The sequence below is a fragment of the Varanus komodoensis genome, unplaced genomic scaffold, assembly GCF_004798865.1.
Source record: "Varanus komodoensis strain SLA01 unplaced genomic scaffold, ASM479886v1 scaffold4, whole genome shotgun sequence".
NCBI lineage: Eukaryota > Metazoa > Chordata > Lepidosauria > Squamata > Varanidae > Varanus > Varanus komodoensis.
Window position 1 is genome coordinate 41,591,832 of NW_025335941.1, and position 27,488 is coordinate 41,619,319.

A 27,488-nucleotide genomic window follows, 5' to 3' on the forward strand; every position below is an offset into this window, starting at 1 on the left:
AGGAGATGCAGTGGATGACCCTCTCTGCTTTTTAAGGAAGCAGGTGGTAGCATTGATGAAAAAGAAGCTGAGCAGCAATGGCAGCTGTTAACAGTGGAGGTGGGAAGGATGTAAGAATATAGACTTACTGAGGAAGGAGGGTCTCTTACCCCAAGTAACCTCAGAAACATGGAGCTGACACTGCTCTAAATACGACATGCTGCAGGTAAGGAAGAAATGGCGGTTGCCATCATAGCCTTCTGATGAGCTTCCCAGAGGCATCTTCTTGGCCTCTGCTGGAATAGACTACTAAATAGAGCTTGACCTGATCTTACAATGTGATCTTTATCTTGAAAGATAAAGCACACTGGAGAAGCACACTGCCTTTGGGCTTTCTAGTATAAGTACTCACAGCTGACCCATGATGTTTTGCTGCCTAAAGTAAAGGATAAGATGGTGACCTCCCTGTTCCACATATACACAAGCCAACTGGACTGGCAACCCTCTGCTATACCTGAAAGCAGCAGGCTAGTTCAGAGGGTGTGAAATAGGCCATCTGGTTCACACAGCTCTGTCCTCTGATGGTGGAGGAAAGGCCGAGGGGCTCAGCTGAAAGGGCACCAGGCTGCCATAGCTACTCCCTGCACACACATGCGATACATCCTGCTTCCATGGTTGCCTCAGTCTACATAATGGAAGGGATGGCTCTGATGTACTATATCTATGGAAAACGGAAATGGCCTGTGGCCTAAAAACTCCCAATGTTGATACAGTTTTTTATATTTGATTAGGTTTGAACATGTTCCTATTTGAAGATAATTTGGTTCGTACATTTTCACTGTATCATGAATATTCTGTATACAGAATACATATGCATACACACATAGATATAAGATTACTTTTTTGAAAGAATGCATAACAGCTTTGATATATTAAATTGTAAGGTGTTTTGCACTTAAATGAAAACATGCTCTTCTTTTTAATATCCTTCAGAGCAGGTGTAGATTAAAGTGCAGTATTGTAGAACAAGGAAGAATTGGAGTATATTTTATTAGCAACTGATGTCACTGTTACAGTGTAATAGGGGCCTGTAACACTCACATCATATTTATTTTCAATATTATTCATTCTTTTTGAATGCCCAAGGGTGATCCTATTTTGAAACAGGCTTACAGTGTGGCCTTCCTGGTGTCAAACTGTTTGTGCAAATCACTTTATTGGGAAAAAGCTGCACCCAGCATTGGGTAAACTTGCCTAACTTGTTTAATATCATGCCAATTCGACAAATATTAGAGCAGTCCATGCCATTGCGCAGGAAGTAGTCATCTAAACTGTTCCAGACAATTTATACCAATGCATGTGAATATTAACCTTAACAAAGATATTGACAACTATGATTTTATATTGTCCCTGCCATTTTGCTCGGACTCGAAACTCTGAAAAGTAAAGGCTGAGATTTAGAGGATCTAAGCAACATTTACAGATTCTTTCTTATAAGGCTACCACCTCACAGGCTTTTCGTATAAGTTTTCTTGGAGAGCGTCTCTATCCAAGCAGTATGCTGTGGTGTGACATTTCGGAGCCATACTTCCACTTCTCCCACATGTTGCTCATACCAACCAGCCAAAAGTCACAGTTTCTCTCACCTGTGGCAGGGACAGGCAATGAATTAGGACAGTGTGTTCATTTGGTTCGCAAGTCTTGGGTGCATGAATATGTCTCAAATGAAAACCCTCTAGGCAAGTCATGATTCTGATAAACTACAGCCTTAGGACAAGACACGAGCTTCCTATTTTTGGCATGAATGAAACAAATGGGAAAGGTCAGCTCTGGTGAAGATAAAATAGTCACGGATTGAGAGCTTAAAATCTGGTGAAATATATTCTGTGCAGTGACAGGATCTATATGCAACTGTCTTCTGCTGTCCATAAAACTGTCATCTGAGTAATATGGCTCTCAAAAAAGAAAAATAACAGTCACAAATCTGACATGGTTAGAAGTCCCTTTTTTCTGACTGGGCTATTTCACAGTGTACAGGTTTACAATAGGAAGCAGGATTTCTTTTCATACTGAAAAATCTTTATTTTCACTTATGCACTATTTTCTTGAGAAGCAACTTAGGTCAACAGCACTTTTAAGCAGAGCAGGGTAAAAGAATCTCCCACAAACACTGTGAAGAAAGCTGCTTTCATTCACCAGCCAGACAACATGGTGGAATCTACAAATTATTTCTTGGAGCCTTCTCTCAAATTCTCCTTCTATTTTCCTTTTTATCACTCCCTGTTCAGTGAAAACTGGGCAGATTTATTGACTTGCACATAGTTCCATTGATTACCAGATGCTAGAAGAAAGCAATATGAATGGTGATAACCTTCAACATCTCTGCTGTTGTAATCCAGAAAGATTCCTTTCTGGAATTGAGGGAAGGGGTTATTCAAGAAGAAACTCCGCTCAGCTCAGCACAGTTCAGAGCTGGTGCAATTGGGCTAGCCAAAATGGAGCCCCCTCCCCAATGCAACCCCTGAAAATGCCATATAAATGGCCAGGGTGCCATGCTGAATAGAGTGAGCAGAGGGTGTAGTGGGCAGGGGGCTCTCCTAGTTGGATCAAAGCACCTCTGATGAGCACAGCCCTTCAATCAATGGGAGGATGATCCTGGATCCCAGCTCTGGAAGTTCCACTGTTTTCCTGGCTAGCCAATATCTCACTACACAATTTCAAAGATCTCTAGTATATTGCAAGCTTGATGGTGTCATCAAACAGTTCCAAAAGTGCTGCAAGTCCTCCAACAGTTTTTGGTGGACTAGAATTGCTTCTTTCTAGGATTTGCAAAAATACACCCAATTTTGCTTACCTCTGCCACTTCTAACCCTTCCATATGGCTGTCCTCCTCCAACTTGACCAGGGCCATCTTTGCTATTCTAGTCCCTCGGGGTTTGCTTTTGCCATCCTTCACCCAAGTTCCTTTTAATTTACCTCCATTCCTAGACCCAGAATGATAATGTGGCATTCCAGCCTGACTCTTCCCACAAAACTTTAGCCAATTTCCTCTCCATTGCTTTGCATACACCATTTCCTTCTATCCACAGCCTTGAACTCTAACAAACAAAAAACAGGCCTATTTTATCATACAGTGCCATGGATTTGTGAGGTGAACCCTCCTGCCACCCTCCCCACACACACACACACAAAACAGGGATTCATTTAGTTGTAACCAAGAATTACAATCTTGACCTCAAGTCCCCAGAGATGAAAGGGTTCTGCAGAGCGAAGCTCCTCAATGCATTGACTGTATGAATGTGGTATACATGGAAAAAAGTTCTCTTTCAGGGGAGCCAAATTCCAGAAGTAGTTGAGTTCGCTAACTCTTTAGATAGTTCTAGGGGGAGGTCAGGTTAAGATGGCAATATCAGCATGATAGATATGGACGTACTATCTTTCTGATTTGTTTATGGCAGTTCTTTGTGGCAACAAACCAAAACAAATTAGCAGTTGCCTTGCATGAAAGAAGGTGAAACTCAGTTACACATTGATATTTTGCAGCAGGATCCTTTTGTAGCAATGCTCACAGAATTCTAAACTGAAAATTTCATTTCTTTGGGAATGGGTGGGGGGATGGGGATGGGGGAGAAGAGAAGGAAGTTGTTGAGTGTGAAGAAGAGAGAGGGACAGAGCTGGACATCCTGACATTCCTTGTGCCTATAATTCAAACCATATTCTAGGCTTGGAAGTTGGAAGAGGCAGCTGTTGTCACACAGTTCTTCCTAGTTCTGCCAGGCACCAAAATGTCCTCATTTTACAACTACAATAGAAACCAGATGCAGAAGAAAGAGAGAGTGTGGACCCCAGGCACCTGTGGGGGGGGCGGAGTTGCAATGAAAGCACACTAAGATTATCATCTTTCCTTTCTCTTGGACAAATATAAAACCAAAAGGTGATCTGGGGGCAGGAGAGGATCTACATGAGACATTTTTAATGGCATCATCACGCCTGACTGCCATGCTTGGCATGTCACATGATGCTTACCCCAAACCAACCCCCTTGTGCTATTTACGCCTTTTTATCTGAGACTTCATTAGGCCAGTTATCTCATGCCTTTTTTATATGCTGCATTTTTTCCAGTGGTGCATATTCCAGTGTGGTAAACTCGTGGCGAAGCCCTGGAGGAAGGAATAGTTGCTTCTGCGGGTGGGTGTGGGGAGTGGCACTGCAAGAGAAGGGCCCTACTGGGCTTCAACAAACAGCAGCAGTTCTGTAAAGGAGACCCCAATCAGCCCTAGGTTGCTGTCCTGCCTCCCTTGCCCTTGCTGCCATGGCTTCTCTCTCCCTCTGCCCCAACTTCTACTGAGTAACCTGGAGAGTAAATGCTATGCAGAGTAGACAGGTAGTTCCTTGCAGTTTCTTCCTTCCCTGCAAGGAACTACACGTAAGAAGTAAGTCACATTAACTGCAGTGGTACTTCGTCCTGGGAAAGTCTGCATAGGAGAGAAGCTGCCCTTGCTCCTTGGAATTGCTTTTATAGGGAGGTGGATGGAGGTAGTGATCCTGTTGGCTTCACCTTGTGGCAGGCAGCAAGCTGCACCACAGCTTTTTAGTCTTTTCACCTCCTACTCCACCCCTCCTCTCTCTCTCTCTCTCTTCTGTGGGGGCGATGGCAGGAACGGCTGACCATTTTCCCTTTTTTTCTTTTAACCTGCACTAGTTCACTCCTTCACACATGCACATAACAAATGGAGGGGAAGAAGCTTTTTCCTTTTGTAACAGGCTACATCCCTGCACACATCTCTCTCCCAGCTCCTATTATTATTATTATTATTATTATTATTATTATTATTATTATTATTATTACTATTACTATTACATTTCTATGCCGCCCCTTGCCGAAGCCTCAGGGCGGCTTACAACACAATAAAATACATTGAAATACAATAGAACATAATAAATTCTACTTCTCCATCAATGTGTGTGACACAAGATCACATTTTCTACACAGTGGAAATTCATTAGTATATGCCTTAACGGTGGCAAATGCATTTTTTATAAATACCACAGTGCTCCCTGATAAACAGGAGGTGCTGTAGTGCAGATCTCCTCCTGATGTCTTAGAAGCACTATAAATTCAGGGGGTCTTCCTCACTCAGTATCCTCTAGTTTTGTTGGATTACAATGCACATCAACTTCCAGGCAGCACGGCTATTTGTGAAGCAGTCTGAGGATGGTGAAGACTAGTCCAGCACACCTAGGAGAGCAACTAGTTGAGGAAGGCTGATCTAGGGTATCATATGACACAAGCATCAATAAGATATCCTGTTATCTTGGCCATTTCTCTGATCTGATCAATCTTCTTCTGAAGAACATACATGTCCTATCAAGATGTGGGATGAAGAAGCTGTACTTCTCAGGCTTGGTACGTTTCCTATAATGCAGCACCCTCCAAAAGCAAGCTGCACAGAAGTTTTCTCTCATTTTGTCCTTCCATCCAGGGTGAACATTAAGCATGTTTAAAAATCTGCTTTGAATTGCTAACTTCTGGCAGCCTTGTTTGCGGTTGATTCTGCTCAGGTCAGGCAGTTTTGTGCTGAGATAACCAAAATAAGCAAAATATTAAGCATATGAATGACCCCATTGGAATCATTCTTTCTTATGCTTCATGTTACACAATCAGAACTCAGAAAAGAAAGCCATATTACTTAAGGCAGTGCCCCTTTCCTTTTTCTTTTCTTTGTTCATTGTTGCTACAGTGTTTTGTCACATTCTTGAGCATATCAGATTTAGCATATATTTATATTTAGCATATTTTTGTAAGCCATCCCGAGATGCTTGTAGCGGATGGCTTAGAAAAGCTTTTACTAAATAAATATATAAAATCTTTTAAAAGAAGTTTCTAGTCCTCATGGCTATCATCTGCAATATTGTGTCTATTGACACTGCAATTATAATTCAATTTGAGCTAATGTGTCTTGTGGAAATAATACTGTTTAAATCAATGGTGAAATATGGTATGCAACTTTTTTCCCCTGCTTAAATTGTTATATATGGTGCACCATTCTTCCTCAGCAAGCCCTATCCCAGAAATCAGGTCCTTGTCTTTCTATTTCAACCAAAGCTCCAAATCTAAACACATGAACACTCTCCCTGCCTGCCCCTCTCCCTCACAGTAGGATATAGATTAAACTTTTATTGCCCAGTGATGATAATAATCTTGAGATAAGAACCTTGTATTAGAACCTGGAAAATAGGAGTACAAACAAAATGTTATTTCCACATTTTCTTACAGTCTTTGCAGCACCATGGTGACATACATCATTTTTACTGCACATGTAGCAATATACAGCTCCCTTGTTACATGAAAAATATTAAACAAAACAAAACAGGAATCTATCGCAAGCACCACAGAGCACATCTGCTCCAGTTAGGGCTGGATGTTTCGCATATCCACCCCCAACTTTTGGCAACCCTTTGACAGTTTCACCAAGTATTGCTACAATAATTTACATCTAGTCTCCTTGGCTATAACCCAACAGACACTTAACCAATGGGGAGGAAGCCCATTGCTGGATTTTGCAGTTGTTTCTTACAACTGTGGGTGTTGTCTTAGGATCAAACAAGCAAACTTCACATCCTGTTATGTAAAATAACTTAAATAAGCAGGGCCATCTGTGCGCCTACATGATGGGCTTCTGTACATGAGGTATATAAACCAGGACTTTACCAAGGCTTTTCCTTCCATTGCCTTTGTGGCAATATTAGAAACTCCTGCACAAGAGTTTCCCACCTCCCCCAGAGCTTTTCCTCTCTGCCCTTATGTCCCCTTCCACGGCACAGGTGGCACCTGCAAAAAATGAACAAAGCTTTGAGGAAAATACCCAGCTCTAAAAGAAAGTAATAGAAATGGGTGAAAAACATGGAGAGGCCTTGGGGGAAACCATGATATCATCAAAAGACCCCCACAAACTTTTGTTAGTGAGGGGTCACGAGTGCACAATAACTGCCTTATGCAGAGAAGTCCTATTTGCCCTTTAAAATCACCTTCTGCCCTAAATGAAGGGTCCCTTCACAAAACAAGCCTTCTTTCAGCACAGGGATAAAAGGAGCTGTGTTATGTAGCATTAAATCATTGGCCATTCTTCTAACCTGGACTGTCAGTGGCTGTAATTTGTCAAGACCTCATACCATTCTCTCCTCAGTGCCTCTATATTCACCTGAAGATGACAGGTCTGGGAGACCTAAAGCAACCACTCTACCCGCTGGCTATGGTAGAGCAAGCACTCAGCTAATCCCACATGACAAATGATTTGCCCATAGGAAGTAGCATGCATACAGCATCTCTTTACTCTAGTTTCTTAAAAGAGAGGGACCCTCAAAGTCATACCCTCTTCTTCCACCTCTGCAATCTTCCATGAAGACTATTGCCTGGGAAGCAACTGATGCCCTCTACTCTCTACCTTCCCATCCCCTGTTGTTGGGTGCAAGCCACCTTTTGAAGGCATCAACTCCTGTGCAAGCCTTAGCTGCTGTCCTCTCCCTGTGCCAAGGAAGCATGCAGTGTTTTGCACTAAGAGAAGAGCAAGTATTAACACTCTGTAAAAAGGTATAACAACACAAATTAAATAGGTTGCATAAAGGGTCATGGCCAGTTATTCAGCCAGTTGTGTCTCATAGTTAGCCAACAAAGGCATTGGCTGTGATTTGCCACTGCCACAAACATCTCTACACACAGGCAAAGTATTTCAGTCTCGGGGCACTAGTTGAGCATTGCACTGCTGTCGAAGCACACCACAAGAGCAAAGCACTGAGCTATTTCAACACAGAAGGACAAAAAGTAAAATTTACAAATTGGCAGATGCATCCTGGCAAGGAGGTTTGAGTCATCATCACATCTGACATCACAAACGAGAACCAGTGTATGCCCCACCCTGGAATGCAAACCACATGCCACATGATAATCATGCAAAGTTTGCTAGCTAGGAAAAAATAAGTTTTTCTTGCTTTTAAAAAAATAGAAGCAGAAGGATAAGCAAGGCACACTAGAAGTGCAGTATGCCTTTGACAGAGGCATAACTTGAAGAGAAGACTTCTGTATTAGGATGAATAAAACTTTCAATTTCACTTTTTCTCCACTTTTCACACTTTGAGAATTCTTAACTTTGCCTGTCCCAGGCTTTGAGAAAATATGTACATTGGAATGCACATTTCTCCTACTTACACACATTTTTGTATACAATTTTGCCAAATATATTCATTCATGCACAATTTTCTTCATATAATGCATTTTAATGTTACTTTTGTGAATACTGGCATTTTGCATATGCATTTTCCCACTATGTTTTATTTGTTTTTACTTGAATAAAGACTGGGCATTCAACTATTTGTCTCTCTGGTCTTACTGGACACATTTATCCAAATCAGATGCATAGAAACTCAGGAAGAAATACAGCAAAAGTCCTTAAGTACAGCATGGCACTACAAAAGACTGAACCTGTCCCTTTTTTCTTTCAGACAGACCCTCAGTGATCAGAGGACCAGACCTGGCAACAGAACAGTGCGAGCGGATGTCTGCCCCGCAGTGCCCTGTGTAGACAAAGGCCTTCAGTCTCCACAACTGTCAATCCAACACTTTTCACCAGCACTACATTTCATCAGCAGATGAAAAAATAACATGGGACTGCCTGCCTGTGCCAGTGTTTACTTTGGCTATGATAGAAAGGCTACCGGAAGTCCCAGACACCTGTGTTTGAAGAACGAGATAGCTCACCAACATCAAACGGGTTTCAGAATGAATCCCCCTTTTAAGCTTCCATGCTCCTTTCCACTTTGGCTGCCCTATGCTCTGCTTTGGAAGTTGAACAGACAAGCTGGCGCTGCTGTGATCCTGTCTGCAAGTGAATATTACAGTTGCAATCGTCATACTTTCCCACCGTGTTTTGTTAGTCAAGTTTCTACAATAGAATGAGGCTTTCTAAGGAAGTTATGCTGGATCACACCAAAAGGCCTATCTAATTCAGTGAATGGTGGGCATCCAGATAACTGCGGGAAGCCTGTGATCAGGGTACAAGCACAACAGCTTCTCCTGCTCATGTTCCCCAGCAACTGGTATTCAGAGGCAACTTTCTCTGCTACTGGATGTAATCCATAGCCAAACCAAGTAGAAGCCATTCATGGACATCCTCCATGACAGGTGAGCAATTTGCTGCAATGCTCCATACAAACTTGGTTTAACCTACAAGTCAGCCCCAGATGTGCAGCACCTGCTGCAGTCGGACTGTCCTGCCCCACAGGGCTCAATGGCATCAATTTCCCTCTGGGTAGGAAAAAGGAGCAAGAAAGATAGGTGCAAGCAAAGCAAACATCAGGGTCCAGTCCACTGGTGCTGCCTGACCCACAGGGCTACATGATGGTTCTTGATGTATGTCTTGCATTTTGTATGTGTTGTAAGGCACCTCAGTTAGAAAGTGGGGTATAAATCTATTAAATAAATAAATACAGTTTAATTCCTCTATGACAGCCATGTAAATTCAAATGCATAGGGTTGCCAGCTCTCAAGATTTTAGCTGAAACTTTCAGGGTTTTAGCTTCATTCTCACCATTTCCAGGGAAAAGGTATAAAATCTGCACCGGAACTAGAATGTTTCTCCTTGCATTTGACTGTCCAGGGTGGCAATACGTGGGAAGCATGTCAAAATAATTAGGTCAGATGAACGCATTAAGGAGTGAGCTCGTTGATCTTTCAGATACAGGCATTGATCCTAGTTTATTTCCATAACTCTCCCTTGGTGCAACTCTTGTGTCACACAGAGGGGGTATTCTGGAAAGAACAATGCCAGCTGCCAGCAAGTAGTTAGCAAGATTACTCAAAGAATGAAAAGGAAGTGATGGCATTGGCAAAAAGTCAACAGAGTGAGCTGTTTCACCCATAACACATCCCTAAACTGGGAGTCCTTTATAAACACCCTCACTGAGGGGTCCAAACCAAGGGGGAGAGGTTTCGGCTTGACCCAAGGAAAAGTTCTGCTATTGCCCCACTGCCCTTTCCGCCAAAGTGGCATGCAAGATTGTCCTCCTCTCCATTTTATCCTCACAACAACCCTGTAAGTTTAGTGAGATCAAGAGGCAGTGACTGACCAAAGTCACCCAGTGCACGTCATGTTCAACTTTGGTTTAGAATCCTGAACCCCCTGAGTTCCAGCCCAGGACTCTTAATCACTACATCACATTCCAGAATTCCTCTCTTTCTTGATATCTTTGGTATATTTAAAGGGACTTTGAACATTTAGAAGAAATCTAGTGGACATTCTCCACATTTTGGGAGAATTACCTTATCTTTCACCTGTGCCTTCTGACATCAAGACATCCTGCAGAATAGACCGTCACTTGTTTTCCAAATTCTAGAGTCATTTTGTCTATAGATAAACTGTTAATATGGACTTTCCAGAATTTATTTTGCTGGATCCTGTTCAAAGACAGATGTCTCCAGTGCTGGCTCCAGCTTTGGAAGACCCTTGGAGAAGAATTTCATAAGGAGCCCCCCTCTCTCACGGAATCTACCTCCTTTACTGGCATCAGCTGCTGCTGCTATTGCTGCTGCTCCTTGCTGTTACCACCTGGATCCTTGCCAGGCAGAAAACCAATGAGTAGTTAGGCACTGTGCATTCCTGAAAGAAAAATGCACCAAACCACTGTTCTTCCTTCACACCATCACTGTTGTCAGGGCCACAGCAGGGAACAAAGTGGAGGGACTCTTTTTGTGGGGCCCTCAGGTAGGTATTGGCCCTTGGAAGGTGTCCAACCATGCTGACCTTTTGCACCCATCATAGATATCAAAACACTGCAATGATCTGAAATTGAAGCAATTATCTAAAATTTTAAATGGCCGATACACAACATTTCAGCAAACTGAAACACTCAGTCACTAAAAAGCAATGTAATGCTAATGATCTTCTAAGAAGGAAAATGAAAGCAGGTGCCAGGAATGCCTGTGCTCCCAAAAGACGAAAAGAACAGATTTTTGGAATAATAAATAATTACACTGTAAAACAAAGCCCTTTCAAATCTCCAGCTCCCTCCTTTCTTTAGCTTATTTTATCAGCCACATATTTGCTTCTTTAGCAAGACATTGTTTCATCTAGAAGACCTCACACACACTCAGCATAGTTAATGGTACCTCCTGGATTACAGACAGGTACTTCTTGTTGTTAGTATGGTTCTGATTTGTTCTACTGGCAACCAGTCTATGCCAGTTGACTGATAAAACTAGTCATAGAAACAGTTCTGCCATGCCTTTCCTTTAATAGTAAACCAGACTAAGGTAAGCCAGGTTCTAGTTAAGGGTGCAAGATAACCTTTATTTCAAGGAATGACCATCATACGAAAGGGGTTTCTTAGGGCAAAGCAATCCTGTTTCAATATAGTAATATAGCACAATCTTTCATTCCACTTCACCCTTATTTGATATGGTGCAGCCACCGGTGCAGAAAGAACTAAGAATGAAACTTACAAAATAAGGCCTATCACTACTTAGCAGCACAATTGACCAACATTCACAGAAGTTTCTTCTGAACAAAACTGCAGAGCTTCTTGAGGTTATTTATTTAATTAATTACACTTCTACCCTACCCATTAGCCAAGTGATGACTCTCTGTTTGTGTACTTCAGTAATATTATTTGTTGCATTTTCTTAACTCATTTGAATTGTTTTTCAGATCAATGCTATTGGTATTGTAAATGTTGTAATAGGTTTGTTTTATGTTGCTGTGAGGCGATGGGTAAAAATGAATGATGTATTTTAAATTTAAAGAAAAGAATAGGCATGCCAAGGACACATTGACCAGATTTGCATGATCATGGTGCAAAATTAGCAGTGGTGGCTTGTTTCCCTTCCTCATTCATGCAGACATTAGCACCATTATCCTTGGCACTACATCTTGTCATATCATGAACCCAGCCTGGATAATTTGTTGGTGTGGGTAACAAGCCACCCAGAACTCAGGCCCTGTGATGGGTCCTGCTTGCCTTGTTACCCACAGCAACCAAGTATCCTGTCCAGGTTCACAGGACACAACAAGCCAACCTGCTGGTAGTAATTCCATTAATTCCCAAAGCCTGCAACCAATGCAAATAGGGAGGGGACATAGGCAGTCGTGCCTTATTTTCCCATGATGATTGTGTGAACCTCAGTTTAAGAGTTCTGTGAGCACCCATATGAAAAAATGCAATGAGAAAAGAAGGTGAAGAAGTGGGAAATTCTACTACATAAGCAATTTGACCCCAAACAAGCTTAATTGGAGTTATGTTTGAATATAAATAGGAATGATTGCACACCACATAAGTGCGGATCAAAGCTCTTGGGGCATCACATTACACCTGCACTTGGTCAGCATCTGGGGCATATTTCATATCTATTTAAGTCAGAATTTACTTATTTTCTGTTGCACAATAAATATTTGTATTGTCCTTTATAGTTTAACTGTTATGTGGCATTTTAGTTTTTTAAATGTTTGCAATCTGCCTAGACAATCTTAATTACTGGGTTGATTAAAATATGCAAAATAAATAATAAATGTATTTATTTTTTGCATTTATATCCTGCCTTTTCCTACGGGATCTTTGGCAGCACACAACATTCTCTTCCACACTATTTTATCTTCCCAATCCCATGCAGAGGATTAATCAGTGACTGGTCCCAGGTAACCCAGTTGAGTAACCCAAGTAACCCAGTGAGCTTCAGGGTTGATCCGAGATTTGAAACCAGGTCTTCCCAATTATGCTGGCTCTCAGGATACAGAACAGACTTTAAGGAAGCATGGTGTTCTTCATCCTCCCACCTCGACTTGTCTTTCACTTGTTACCCTTCCCTGATCTCAGCACAGCATGCTTGGGGCTCTGCTTCAATCAAGGGTGGGTGCAAAGAGCTTTGGGACATGCTCCATTTTATTTCTGCATGTACACTGCTTCCCAGAGATTTCCTACAATGGGCACACATGACTCTGCTCTTCTACACACACAGTTCCCCATTAACCTATCTGCTCCTGAGTCCAAAAATACTGAGCTTTTTAGAGCAATGATAAACTGCTGATTTATGCTTTAAGAAAATAAAGATTTTGAACTCATGCTACAACATTTGAGAGCTGAAATATTAAGTTTCCTTTTTTCTAAACTCCCAATACAGCAGAAAAGTGAAGCAAACAGAACTTTGTAAAGCAGCGAAATTTATCATTATTCTTTCCAAACTTTGAGGAAAGCTGTAATCTTGCTTTCATTTACATATGCATTTGTTTAAATAGATAATCTTAAAAATCTCTGCACTGATGCCTTGCCTGGAGAATTTGAGAACTTTCATGCATTCCTGACAGCAAAAATGTCAGTGTCTAAGGCTTAGAGGAGTGCAGCGAGCCTCACTTCCCACCGCAGTCCCTGGCTTCCCATGGCCAGTACTACGTATGTCCCTGTTTTGTTTTCCATTTGGCAAACCACAGGCTCAAACCTATCATATGGGAAAACAGGGCCTTGTCTCTCTCTGCTATCTGAGCTCCATGTCAAAGCAGGTACCGCTTATCGTTTCCTCTTTGCCACACACACCAGCAGAGATTCATTTCCTGCTAGTGAGCTCTAAATTATGGGCAAAATTGTTTCGAGGCCTCGCTGGCGCGCTCTCTCTGAGCAGCAGTAGCAGGGCAGCACAGGGTTTCCTGTTGATGTCAGGTCCCACTTCCTTTTAAAGCCATGGAACTTCCTCTTAGCGTATGTCACCTTTTCCATGAGAGCCAGTTGCCTATATAGGAGACAGATAAATAATAGAGGAGGGAGGAGGAGGAGGAGGCCTGTGAGAATAGGGGTTTGCCTTGTTTTCCTTGCACTTGCACAGGGAATCCATATCTCCCTCCAATCACAAATGGCAAGGACAGAAGAAAAGATAATATATCCCTAACAACTCAGTTCTGTCTCTCTGATGCTGATGCCAGAGCTTGCAAGTGATTTCCTGTGATGTAAGGAACATCAAAGTCTGATTGTGATGGTTATTAATTTCCCACTTTTACAGAATCGTTGCATTAATGGCTGTTGTCAGCTGGCCGCTTTTTGTTTTTGAGTTTTAGAACAATGGGTTGATCTGAAGCCGACTGTCACTTCTGTGCTTGTTTGAGTACATGGATGATTGATCAGGGAGTGGGACCACACACTGCTGGTTATCATGCATGCTGCACATTGGAAAGCATGATAAATCACAACTTTATACATTTGTTCACTGTATTTGATTCCAGACAATCACCATTCCCCATACTAGTAATACTACTACTAATAAATGGTTACCAGCACCCAAAGGTTTCTGCCTGTCACAAAAAACATTAAGAAGTGCTTCTAGAACTGTTCATTCAATAGCAACAGTATAGTGCATGGTCTGGCAGGGCTAAAGTGAAAACATACCCCTGGGGGCCACCAACCTCCTAGTAGCCTTGTGTACAGCATAATCTACACACCTGAGTATATACACACTGAGTAGTGATCCCATTTTCAAGCTGCTTTTAATTCTGGAAAAAGATCGGGTTCCAATCCTGTGCACAACTGGTAACTCAAGCAGTACAGCTGAAGAATCTAAAGTCACTTCAAATATACATATTCAACAACTAGATGTCATTGGAAAAAAGAGATGTCTTTAAATTTGTTAAAACAGTTGACGTGACCTGTTCAAGCAGGCAAGCCTAGCACAAAGTCCGAATGACGAATGGTCTAGCCTAGCCCGGGGAAAGTAAGAGTATGCAATTACTGGTGATAGCACTACTACTCATTTTGTGAACAAAAGAGGACAAGGAAATCAATCATGAGATGCAGGCTAAATTGGGAGAGGCAATTGGGATGCCAAGTGCGGATGCAAACGATACATCACTCTCCACCAACACTGAATTAGAAGTGGTTCTGAAGGCTTCTGCAGTTGAAAAGGCACAAGGACCTGATAAAATCTACAGCAACTTCCTTCATCATCGTCAGTCTATTGTCAAAATGCACTGCATTTCCTTCATATCTTTAATAGCTGCTTGGATAACTATATTATTCCTAAAACTGGCAGTAAGGAAAAAATGATTCCAGTACACAGTTATCATCCAGTAATTTCATTATATGATTGAAAATCCTATGTTTTAAACCATCTCTTCTTAGAACAAACGCACAGAGGTCTGGATTTGCTACTCTCGAGTTCTCTCCTGACTCATTCTCCCTTCCTCTCTCACTCATGTAATAGCCAGTGGTATGGCTGGAACAGAAAGAGACATATTTTATTGTGTATGCTTGGGCAAAGAGAATCAGGAAATGCAGGGCTGCTGATTTTTAGAAGCTGCCTCATGCCTCCCATAACATCTAATTCTATCCTTTCAGTGAGGACTGGAACCTCTTAACAGGAGGATCTGAACTTATTTTGATTTGAGGGTAGCTTTCTACTGATTCTCATAACCTATATGAAAGATACTTGAAAATCCTGCATCTGTGAACTCCCTGTCTATGGCCAGCTGGTCTTGCAGAGTTTCATCAAACATAAGATTCATTATTTGGTTTTTCTGTCAGTGTAAATATTTTTTTAAAGCTTTGGCTGATATGTGCTGAAATCTGGAATATACATGTGTGGCTAGCTAAAGGCAGGAAGACAGCATATCAAGGATTTTGAAGTGCATTCCTTTGCACGTAGCCAAGGATTGCTTCACCCCTTCTATTCTGGCCCAATTGTTGCGATCATCAAGGGAAGTGCTCCAGAAGGTTCTGAGTGCTTCTAAGATTCACCCCATGAGTACTTGTAGTACAGTATTTTATGTTGCACAAACTGCTCTCCAGAATGCATTATCAAATGTCTTTAGGCAGGGTCTGACCATCTGACATGCATCTTGTCTGCAACACAGATTACACATCAGGTCAATGAAGTGCTGAACACTTCCGGGCAACCAAGCATCCCATCACCATTACTCAGCAGGTTATTTGAAGCACATCTGCTGCCCATGACCAAGAATGGAGCAGAACTTTTTTATTTTGTACTTTTGAACCAATACACAAATGATGCTTCTCCAAATTTTGCAATGGTGCTTTTGAAAGAAATTATCCATGCAAAAACTGAACACCAAAATGCATGTTTTGATTAACATAATGGTAAAAATGCATGATGTTAGATAATAGACTTGCAAAAATGTGTATAATAGGAAAAACTGTGTATCAGCTGTATGTATTAGGAAACTTGCACACAACTTGTGTATGTTCTCAGCAAACGAGAACCTGAAGAAATGGAAATTAACAGATTCATATATACCTTCCATGGCTCTTTTGTTTCTTACCCTGAGATAGTCAAAAGACCTGAAATTCTGTGGGAGGGGAAAACAAGTTACCCAGGAACTATACCATATACTGGAGTGGTTAAAAGCCAACCAAATGTTACATGTATTGTATACTTATTTTGCCTCTGTCACCTTGAGTAGCTAAGAATGGGATAAAAATCACATGATTGGTCACATAAATGAACAAAATATGCATGGTTAAAGTAGCTCCAGATGAGAGCTGGAGACATCCTTCTCCTTTCAGAGGAACAAGGCTAGGAACATGAAGGGCTCCTAGTATTGTCCTAGGGCAGCCTTCCCTGGCTTAATACTCTTCAGGTGATTCAATCCTTGACTATTATTCATGCTGTCTGTGGCTGATGGGAGTTATAGCACAAAATACCTAGAGGGACCCAGGTTGGTGAAGGCTGTTCAGTTGTTTTTGGATCTTACGTTTACATTATAACATACTCCAGGCTTTGTGTCAAGACGAGTGTATAAACAAGTCTCAGTAGTCATCTTAATTCCCTATGAGACTCTTTCCCAACTCAGTCCCATCCAAATGTGTTTAACTATAATTTCCATCATTACCATCCAACATTACTGCAGGCTGCAGATGATGGGCATTGTGGTCCTGAATATCTGGGGGATACCAGGTCGTGGAAGGCTGTTCTTCCATAATCAACTCATAAAAAGGCCATTCTAGTGTGGTAGATGGAACTATTTACTTCCATTTCTAATGTCACAGACTTTAAAGCAGAAAAAGGCGATGTGGTGCCAGAAGGCTCCAAAGCAGCCCAGATACCTTTCCTGGTGTCCTTCATGGTGCCCAGTCTCAGATTGTTTGTATATGTGTGCACGCATATGAAAGAACAAGCATCTGTGGATGCTGATTCAGAAAGTAACAGGGTGGGGAGTGGGTGGGGGGAATGAGGTTGCTGGCAGAGCAGTGTAGGGAGAATAAAACAGTGTGCCTTCTATGAAACAGGTTTCTGTTGGTACTGAAAACTGTGGGTTTAAAAGAGGTATTTACTGTGAAGGGGTTTCAATCCTACCTCTATGCTGTGCTTAATCTTTAGGGCATGTTATTTGTCTTTTGTGACTAGCCATGTCTCCCAGGACAACCTTTTGGTGGTGGTGCCCAGTTTCTCAAAAGAGTGTCAGGTAGGGATCTGCAAGGAATCTGCTTTGAATGGAAAATCTGCCAGATTTCCTGGGTTTTGCCTTCCTGGACTTCAGTCTGCTTTGCAGGAGCCAAGAGCCCAAGTTCCTGGCAAGTGCTACATTCCCTGCATAAACTGGGAATGGCAGCCAGTGTGTCCACTCACTGTGTCCCTTTTCCCCATGTGCCACCACTGGTCGTAGCAAGCAGGGAGAGGGTTGGCCACCAGGAATGGTGGGGGTCTGTGCCACAGGGGGCCTGTGTATGCTTGCAGACTTCTTCCAGGCTCAGCTCTGTTCCATAGAGAAGAATGAGCACCAGAAGAAATCCAACAGTCAGATGCATCTCTAACATCCTCCAAAAGGTTGTCTATTCTTGATTTTAAGTCTTTTAAGACAAACTTCCCATCCAAAATCTTCATCAAGACACATGGAGGAAAAAGTGGAACTACGTGCATAAACACTAAGAGCAGATGGATGAACAGAGAATGGAGACAGGCTGGACATGGCCTTCATGCCTTCTTTCTAGGCTCCTCAACACATTGGGGTTGGTTGCTGTTACAAACAGCATGCTGGACTAGATGGACTAGGAACTAGGAACCTGTAGTTCTATTAGTCTCCAAAAAGACTGTTCCAGTAGTCCAAGCATTGGACAAGACAGCACTGAATCATCATTTTGTGCAGCAGTCAAATATTACATCCTGTTTTGATGACGTGATCTGTGGTGGTCATTTGCCTTTCTGACCACTCCCCATGGTACAATATCAGGCATATGAAACACATACAATTGTTTGGTTCAGACTTAAAAGGAAACCATGTTTTTCCAAAAATGGAAATTACCCATGACCAACCTTAGATCTGCACATACCTGTCCTCATTCCTGTTTTGACAAAGAGGAGAAGCTTTTCACTTTAGACTAATCACTGTCTTGCATTACATTCAAAGTATGGGAAAATATGGTTTGTTTAAACTATAGTTAGTGAGAACAAGCCAGGATTTGAAACCACCATTTGATTATGGCTTATTTTCATTAACTACAGTTTAAACAAAACACGCTTTCTAAGCTGGGATGTTTTAGAGAACTAGTTTTTGTTCATCTCTTCTTAAGTGAGAAGGGAAGAGAGTGGGGAGTTTGCCAACCCATGACTTACCATGCCTCATTCTCATTAGAGGACACAATGGCTTCCCATAACATCTGAATAAAGCTAATGACTCATTGTTTCTAGCAGATATCACTGAAGGCATTATGTATAAAAATAAAAGAGTACTATCATTGAAATGAGAAATTTCTCTCATAATATTTGAAAATATTTTGTTGTAACTGAGTGAAAATTGAAAACTTTCTCTTACACCATAGTCTACATTTAGTACAGTCACTATGAACCTGGTAAAATGCTTCATTAGCCAAACCCCATGAATGGCAGCGAAGTATCCATCCCTGACTTACCTTTTATAATTTTGAAATGGTACCTTCAAGTACCAGTTGAAGACAAAGACAGTAATTTCTGGCAGCTCATACAAGTTTGCTGATATCATAACACTGGGGAGATCAAAAAGACCAATCCATCTTTCCCTTCACTCTCTAGAATTACCACAGCTGCTGTAAACAAGGCTATGATCTTTTCAGTATTGTTAAAAACACATGCCAAGAAATCCACTAATCTGTGCCTGAGATCCATTTATTTCTACAAAACCAGAGGAAAGGGAACACTGCCATCACCTGCAGGGCGTCCAGAAGATATTTCAGACCATTCGGAAGTTAAGTGGGCTTAAAGGTCTTCATCAGTTTCCATTCTAGGATATACTTTTATAGTGCTGTGGATACACACATGGAATTTCTGCACTGTGCTCACTCCCACACATACCTGCCTCCTTTACTGCTAGACTGGGATAGAGGATAGACAAGTTAATGTTGAATGGGTGGTTTTTGTATTTAGTTGCATGCATTTATACAGTTAAATATTAAATCTGAGTAATCCAGAAATACCTGCACTGCAAACAGTGACAGGAATAATAATGTAAGAATTTCAGCTAAATATTTTGACATAACTATTTGAGAAAGCAGTAGCAAACTATAGATGGGATGGTAAATAGGTATACCCAAAGATACAAGTTTTCAAGACAGTCTTGGAATATACACTTTGTGTTTTTGAAAAGCACCATTTAACTTATTATTCACAAACATAATGGACATTACAGTAGATTAACCTGACATATTTTTGAAGATGCTTGGTAAGCACAAATTTGGTAAGATTTGCAACTTGTCAACTTACTCTGCAGAATATCTTCTGAAATGAAGTCAAGTATGGTTTGCTGGTCAACCATAAGCACAGCACCAAAGTTTTTGACACCTTTCACTGTCCTGAACTCCACAGATTTCCATTTTTAAAGGTCTTTTGGTTTTCAAAACAGTGTGGGCTCCAACTTGATGTAGCATTGTAATTTAGATTTTCATAACAAATAAAGAGAGCAATATATTCCAGTTTTACTGTTCTCAAACTGCATTTGAGGGCTGCTTGTTACATATTAATTCTCCTCCCTCCTCAGCTAGTGCCTCTATTGCAGTCAAAATCATTGTGCTTAAGTTATTGTTTAACTGTCACACATACCAACTTTATAGTGCCTGCAATATCACTTATGACAGGGGAAACCTCCTCCCTGCCTCTTTATGCCTGCCTGATTTTTGACATTTTAAGAAGTTGCTTTTAATTTTCTAAAAGTTATTTGCAAGGCAAACACCTTTTCACTGAGCAGCATGAACGCTTTGATAGCCTTTTAAAAGTGTCAAACAACAGTAATAAAGAGCACCTTTACTTTCATTCCTTTCTAGATATGCACTTAACACTGATCACCCACTTTGAACAAAGGGTGAGTACAAAAAGATTTCCTTCAAGCAGCTGTGCACAGTTCCTGCTTCTGTACTTTTCATCCAGAGCACTGTCATGCTGAAGATTGGTCCTTAACAATGTGAGCTTCAGTTATTGGGTAGTCGAGAAATTAAATAAATAAATACCTCGAGGGGACCACTTTTTAAAATCCTCTGTTTAGCATTTCAGAGACCAGACTCTCACCCAATGGGAAGCCAAAAATTAACCCAGGATACACCCCAGTAGTGTGTGGATACAAGCATTCCATTTTGCTCCTCCATTCATGCAAGCAAGAAAACAAACCATGAATCTCTATTTAACAGAGCCTCCCATTACATAACGACCAGGAACAATGAAACAGCTTTAAACCATGACTTCAAAATGGCTTAGAAATCGTGGCTTGTTTGGTTCATACATGAGAAGATATGCTTAAATGCTGGGTCCTGCCCTATTTTGCCACTTAAGCTAAGAAAGGAGTGTAGCTACAGGAAGGGGACTGCAGGCTGGAGCATGTTTCCCGGTTAAGTTTGCAACTTTAGCATAACATGCAAACTGGGAATTTCATTTGGACCGCATAGGGCCACACCTTATTTTATTGTTTTTTTGCAGTTAGGAATTATGCCAGTAAGGGCCCCAGCAACACCTTCAAATTCCATAGAAAGAAACTTGGTCAGGCTTCTTGCTCTTTGCATAACCAACTGCATATTTCCTAAAAACATTCTGCAAAAACAGACCAGCAATCACCACAGAGAAACTCACATTTTCCTTTTGCTGGCACTCTCAGTTTTCCTTCTTATTAGTACAGTTCCCTATTCTTGAATAAATTACCTCAATCCTTCTTAAACAACATACTAGCCAGGAAAAGGGTGTGAGGATTATTAATGGAAAAATCCTTGAATCCTTTAACCCAGTGTTCTGCCTGGTGGCAGTTACAGGCTGGGGTGGGGGTGGGGTGAGCAAAACAGGATATCAGACTGTTTATGCAGAAGGATGAAGCTTTGAAACTTAAGGGGGGATAAATGTAAATATAGATGAATATGCTCCAATGATGGAGGAGGAGGAGGAGGAGGAGGAGGAGAGGGAGAAATAGCAGGATTAGGATAATGTTAGGGAAACATTTGCCATTAGGCTATTTACCTAGAAAAAACATAAATAGCAGTGTAGCCAATAAGCATGAGTATTAAATACAAGCAGCACACAAGTTGTCACTATGTCACTTTTGCTGTGCTCTGGCTGAGCTGTGTCAACTGCTTCCAAATATATATAAAAGACTCTCTCACAGGTCTTGTGCCCCTCCTGGCACTAGCTTTGTATGTTTTGAGATATTCTGATGGAATAGGGTTGCTCAGGGATGTGAAAGCATGGCATGATCTGTTTCTTCAGGAGCCCATTCCTGTCTATGCTTTCACCAACAAAGCAAAACTTCATGTCCTTTGGGCTGTCGTAGTATTGCCCAACATATCTTCTCTAGGAAATAGAGATGCATATAAATATTTCAACATGATTAGAAACTTACATCCATTGCAATTTCCCTCAGACTTTTTTGCAATTTCCCTGCCTCTTTCACAGAATTTCACAAATGATTGAGATGATTTCACAAGATTATAATCCCGCTGTCATGTATTTTCAGTCTCTTCCAGCTTTTTTTCTTGCCACAAAAAAAAAAAAAAATGTTAAGGAATTAAAAATGGAATAACCACACAGTGATATTTGTTTGGTAATGTTAACAGCCCTCTTTATGAGAATACTCTGCGCTTTGTCACCAAGTGGCCTTTTGAGAAGCTATCAGCTCAGAAGCTCCAAGTCTAATTTACAAGGATAATAATTTGAAGTTGCCTTCTGTTTGAAGGGCTGTCCTGTCCAAGTCCAGAGGAAAGGCAAAGGCCCATAAGAAGGGAGATAAAGGTCTTGAAGATGCAGCATCTGGGCGGTAGACTGATGTCTTGTGTTTTCATGTCTGTTATTTCTACTATAGCTGTTATTACTAAATTTAAATCCAGATGCATTTGAATCAGCTTATGCACATTTTTGTAAATATGTGTCCTCTTTTTGGTGACACATCTGCTCTTGTGTGGTAATGAATAAAAGCCATTCTACAAGCAAAGCAAGGAATGGAGACAGCCATCCCTTTGGGCACCTTTAACTCCGTAATTCTGCATATGGGTTTGGATTTAACTGTCATAACAAATAGCCACTGATAGGACTGCCTCCCATGCATTTGTCTTGTATTTTTTAAATGGCCTCTGAAGTACAGAGGTCCATGAAGACCAAGAGGCCAAACCCACATTGCAAGTACATGCAAGGAAGGTATGCATGATATGCCTTACTTTTATTTATATACTTGTGGTCCTCCTCCTCTCCATTTTTTCCTTACAACAGTCTTATGAATTAGGCTAGGCTGAGAGTCAGTGAATGGCCCAAAGTTATCAATTGAGTTTCATGGCACAGTGAGGACCTTCAGATCTTCCTAGTCCTAATCCAACATTCTAATCACCGCATCATACAAGCTCCTTTTTGTTAATTAACCAAGCATTATTTTGTTTAACAGCTTATCTGCTTGAAGCAGTCAGTTGCCCTACATTTTAATGTATCCCTTATCCCAATCTGCAATTCTCTTGGTCCTAGGTATTTCCTCCTGGAAATTTACACGTGGTTTCACCTGTGCTGCATCTAACCCATAGCATCAGCTAAGGTGAAGAGCCACTTGGAAACTGAACTGTCTTCCCCATCTTCCCCCAGTCAAAGAGACCCAGGAACAAGAGAGTTTTAGATTTGGATTTTAAAACTGCATGCAACCATAGAGAGATACAGTGAAGATGGCTCATTGGCCCAAACAGAGAAGATGCTCAGTAAATTCAAGGGCCTTTGATCAGGTGGTCTGGTCACATCATTCACCGCAAGCAAGCAGCATTTCATCAAAACAGGTAAATGTTAAAGTACATTTGAGCATACATTTACACTGCAGTTTTGGATGCCTGGTCTGCAGACTGCTTATGGTGCCTGTACAGAATCTTATTTAATGTTCCACGATGAAGGACTTTGTAATATGAGCTTAACAGATTGGGCAGATTTGTTTACCAAACCAAGTAAAGACAGAATCTGGTTGCTATTGCCAAATCTATGCTACATGTCATCCGGGTGTCTTAAATAGCCATATGTTAAGTATGCATTGTTTGAAGCAGTATTTTCTTTAATCAATTTTTATACAAGATGTTTAAAATGCATGTTAGAGACTGGAGTTTTCCTTTGTTTAGAACATAAAACTGGAAATGGCTGTGCTGGGTAACTTGAGGAGGCAAAGAATATAATTACTGAACCCTCCTGGACAAGTGCTCTTGTTGCTACTGCTGTTTCCCAAGTGTTTAATAAATGCAACCAATAAGTGCAGAAACGGGTGAAAAAACAGCAGCTAAGATTGTAAAAGATAGCACAATAGCAAAGGAAATCCTAGGAATTTATGGATCAGTAGTGCCATAAATCACCTCAAAAATGCCATGTTGGCTGAGAAAATACAACAGCTAATAAATTTCCAGAGAATGTCCATTATATGCTTAACAGCTGACATTTAAAGCTTGTAAATTTTTACATATTGTACATCTACTTTATGTATATGGAACATATGCCTGACTGTAACATTCTGGAAGAAAATATGCTGCATGTCTCCAGCTTGTAGAGGAATTTAGAGCAGGATTTCTCTCTCCCCTAAACCACAGGAGCCTAAGAATAACCCAAGTAGAAACTGTTGTAGTTTCTAGGGACAGGTGGTATAAAAACTCCTCAGTAGTATGGACATTTTTGACAACCCTCTTTCCTCCGTAATGTAATTAATCCCATGGAGTGGAAAATGAAAAATCTGGATTGCTGTTGCTTCCTAAAAGGAAAATAAATCGTTTGAAGGAGGAGAGTGGCCTTTTATGCATCACCAAATGCATCACTAATACAATGCATCACCAAAAGAGAGGATAAAACAGGAGACATATTTGAGTAAAATGTACTTATGGTGGCTCATACGTACAAGATTAATGATATTTATGTAAGTAGCCTTTCCCTCTGCAGTAGAGATGGAAAAACCAGTGAGTCTGAGTTTCCCAAAATTCTCTGTAATGCACTTTCAAGCTTGTTCCACCTCATTCCCATCCCCATTTTCATATTCCATCTATTTTTAATTCCATTGAACAAGAAAAGTGTGCATTTTGAAAGGCAAGAATATGTATTTCACTGCATAGTTTTGAAATGTGTGCACTTCTCAACCATCTACTAAAGCATAAATTGCACATTTTGTTAAAAATGCATTAAGCGATGTGCACATTTAAAAAAAACACATATATTTCAAATAGGATCACAATTTTGTGAATTTTCAGATATATCTTTTTTTGTTAAGTGTACTGCTCATGTTTGTGTTTGGGATTTGCAAATATAAATGCTTCTCTCCTCTGCAGACATCCATGCATAATGTGTGGACATCAGCAAAAGCTCTATGACCTCAGGGCCCTGTTGTTCCTTGATTGCATAAACACCCCTTTACCCATGTAACATGAGTTATGAGTTTACAGCAAGATTTCCTACAGTATTTTGTCAGAATACATTTAAAGGTACAGATTTCAAGCTTATTCTTGCCAGTTGAAAAATCTGGGTATCAAACTTTTACCATTTTTACCTAATTTGCAACTGAGGAGATCAAAATAGCTGGAAGAAATGGCTCAAGGTAACAATTAGTGGAATCATCAAGGATAATGAATGCAGACAAAATGCAGAGCAAGCAAGATCCATATATGATGTATTAAGTTTTAATCTGTCTATGTATCTGTGGTTATACATTGTTGTTAGAGATGCCAAAAGTATACACATTCACACGCACACACATTTTGCTCAAGGATGAAATTTTGAACCACCTGCTGTTTATTATAAATCAAAATGTCCCTTATTTAGCCTATCATCAGGTACTGTCAGTAGCATCTCTAGCAAAGTAAAATTCCTTGAAGCAAAACATTAAGTAGCAATCTCCCTTTGCCTATGCATACCAATACTCAGCATTTCCTTGCAAATATATGGTGCAATGCACACTTTGCTAAACAGATATGGCGTAAGTGTATGAGAATTTACCATAACATATTTAAAATATAATATGATTGTTATGAGAAAAAGCACATCAATGGCAAAAAGAAAATTCACAAAGGTGCACCACAGAAAGAATAACATGTGCTTTAAAAAACTTGCAGAAAATGTTGTAGATAACTTTATAATAGGTTCAATGGGGCTATTGTCTAAAGCAATACCACAGAGAAAGTCAGTCCATATTGGATCCTAACAATGAAATAATGGCCTACATACTGTGAGCTGTTTGTTTACTTCATTAGAATGTAACCCTGCAAAAGTTAGCCATACCGATTGAGTGACATTAAAAGCAATGAAATGTGATGTGCAATGCAATCCTAAGCATGTTTACTCAGAAGGAATTTCCACTGTGTCCAGAACTTTCCCACAATTTATGCAAAATGCAAGACCAGACAAACACATCCCCAGAGACTTTAACAAAGCCTTCCCTAACCTAGCACCCACCAGACTGCTTGCACTGCAGCTCTCAGAATCCCCATCCTACATGCATTTAATAAAGCTTAGTGTGCTGCCCCATGGCCACTAGACAGAATCTACCTGGCCACAGGAGATTCTGGAGTCCCACCTCCACCCTTGGAAGAACACTCTGAGATGGGAGCTAGGACTCCGAATTCTGAGCATCCTCCCCTGCCGTCAAGGCCAGTGCGGAAAGATTTTGGGCATATTCTAGGGAGCAGGAAGGGGAGGAGACAGTTGTCATAGCATCCATAGTATCCAGTGGCACTTCAACCTCTTCCCCTTGGAAAATGGCCCATCCAAGTCTTTTGCAGGGCAAATGCAGGATGGAGGCAATCTTTGGACATTGGCCTGTAGTGCCCATCTCTCACTGAAAATGTTCTGTAGGCAGCCCCTCTGCGTGCACCATTGGCAGGTCAATGCAACTGTTTACGAGGCTACATCTTACTGAATGAAAAAAGCTCAAGGCAGGAGGGAGAACATTTCGTGTGTGGGACGTTGAGCCATGTGAAATGCTATATGGGCAAGTACTTTGCTTGCACTCATTTTCATATAATGGACATTCATTCATTTCTAAGCTACCCAATAATCAAAGGTCTGCAGGTACTATACAAATACTGTGCAAGATAAAATATAAAGGTGCAATAAAAATGATCTAGAATAAGTCAGATTAAAAATTGGTTAAAAGGAGCAGTAGTTCATAAAGCAAAGCAAAGCAAAGCAAAGCTTGGCAACAAGCGTAAAAAAAGTGCAAATATCCAAAAACTACAAATAATTTCTCAAATGCCTAGGCCTGGTAGTGGGGGTCAGGAGATATCATAATCTAGGAGAGGGCATTCCACAGGCAGGGCATGAGTACATACAATGTGCACAGGGCTGCATCTTTAGAAATAAGTCTTACATCCAATTCAAAGCTGCTTCTAGACTCTAGATGGAGAGTCCTTAGGGCTGCTTATCAAAAGACCTTGTGGAAGAGCTCCATCCTTTCCCACTTAACAGTTCTCTGCAAATAACAAAGGGAAAGGTGATTGCCTGATAAAAAGCCTTGTTTAGAAGCATCTGTAGTCACAGTTAACTATTTCTGAATTGTATTCTTTTACTGTGCAACAGATTTTCTTTTGAAAGAAAATATGTAACAGTGTTAGAGTCGTTAGGTGGATATTTACAACCTAGTTGTTCTTTGGACTCCTCTCCTAGGAACCAACATTTATGAGGTGAATTAAGGACACAAGGGAAGGATGCAGATAATGATGAAGGTGATGAAAGCACATGATGCAGCAGCTTTGCTAAAGTATAGCTGGATAGTGTCCCTTGAATTTAGACATATATGGGCATTTCATTCAAAGTAGGGAACATGAAGAAAACAACCCTTTTGCAATCTCTTTTGCAAGTGTACTTGCAAAATGCCTCCTTTTATGGGGGGTGGGGGGATGCACATTTTACAGTGCACGTTTCCCCAAACAGACCCATCTTCACCTTTACTTAGTAAAAGAGGAAGTCTGCACTTGGGAAAGTACTTATTTTTCTTATTCAAAAATACACACTTCTCATGTTCAAAAACAAAAACAAATTCCACATTTGTAATCATAAGTAGATATGAAGTAAAAGAAAAAAGAATGACACTGGG

General features: G+C 40.8%; 1 protein-coding gene across 1 annotated transcript in view; it reads right to left on the minus strand.

Annotated features, from left to right (window-relative positions):
• Positions 1-27,488, minus strand: part of ARHGAP31 (Rho GTPase activating protein 31) — a 95,427-nt gene that overhangs the window by 28,519 nt on the left and 39,420 nt on the right. The gene's annotated exons all lie outside the window — the stretch shown is intronic.